Source organism: Humulus lupulus, chromosome 7 (assembly GCF_963169125.1).
Source record: "Humulus lupulus chromosome 7, drHumLupu1.1, whole genome shotgun sequence".
NCBI classification, from domain to species: Eukaryota; Viridiplantae; Streptophyta; class Magnoliopsida; order Rosales; family Cannabaceae; genus Humulus; species Humulus lupulus.
Window position 1 is genome coordinate 137,677,639 of NC_084799.1, and position 1,046 is coordinate 137,678,684.

The following is a 1,046-nucleotide window of genomic DNA, read 5'->3' on the forward strand; positions in this document are numbered from 1 at the left end:
GAACATGCATACAAAACCGAAAGAATAATAGGTTGGAGACTACCATGGCTAAGAATCAAGGGAATGCAGTGAATAATGCTGCTAATAATGTTCAAGGGGGAGTAGCTGCTGCTGAGATCACTATTGAAGAAGGACCAAGGACACCAAGAGATTATGGACTTCCCACTGTCACAGGAGTGCACTCCTGCATTCGACACCCAACCATTGCCGCTAACAGCTTTAAAATCAAGCCGAAAATTTTACAAATGGTTCAATCCACCATCCAATTTGGTGGATTACCTACTGAGGACCCAAACTTGCACATAGCCAATTTCTTAGAGTTGTGTGCAATGTTTAAGATGAATGGGGTGAGTGACGATGCAATCTGGCTGAGACTGTTCCCATTCTCATTAAGGGTCTGAGCGAAGAGTTGGTTGATCTCGCTACAAGCCAACTCAATCGCGACATGGGAGGAACTAGCCCAAAATTTCTTTGCCAAGTTTTTCCCTTCGGCTAAAGCTACAAAGTTGAGAGGTGAAATAAATAATTTCCACCAAAACGATGGGGAGTCTTTATATGATGCATGGGAGCAATTTAAGGAGTTGTTTAGGAAGTGTCTCCATAGTGGAATTGAGAAGTGGATCCTGGTCCATAAATTTTAGAATGGGTTGGGAGGTACTGTTATATTATTTTATAATATAATGTAAAATTATATTATATTATAATATAATGTTTTAGATTAAATAAATGTGACAAAGTGTGTCACATATTGTAACATATAATATAGAGTTACAATATTTAGATATATGAGATATATCCAAATAATGTAACATATTTGGTGTTACAAATTTGTAACTTCCAAATATTACCCTTTATTGTGTAAAATTGTTGTTATATAATATTGAGATGAATTTCATAAAGCCATATGTGATATGGCTGTTAGAGATATGATTTTAATCCCAATAATGTGTTTTGGGAGTTACAAAATCATTTAGGAGGGTTTGGAACCGTTTGGAAAAATAGCACAATTTTTTGTGCTGAAATTGGTCAGTGGCCGCGGCCACCAA

General features: G+C 36.7%; 1 non-coding gene across 1 annotated transcript; it reads right to left on the reverse strand.

The window, feature by feature from the left end:
• Positions 1 to 503: 503 nt before the first annotated feature.
• On the reverse strand, positions 504 to 610 carry LOC133793332 (small nucleolar RNA R71). The gene has a single exon (XR_009874780.1). It is a non-coding gene; the product is annotated as a small nucleolar RNA R71 (small nucleolar RNA).
• Positions 611 to 1,046: the final 436 nt, after the last annotated feature.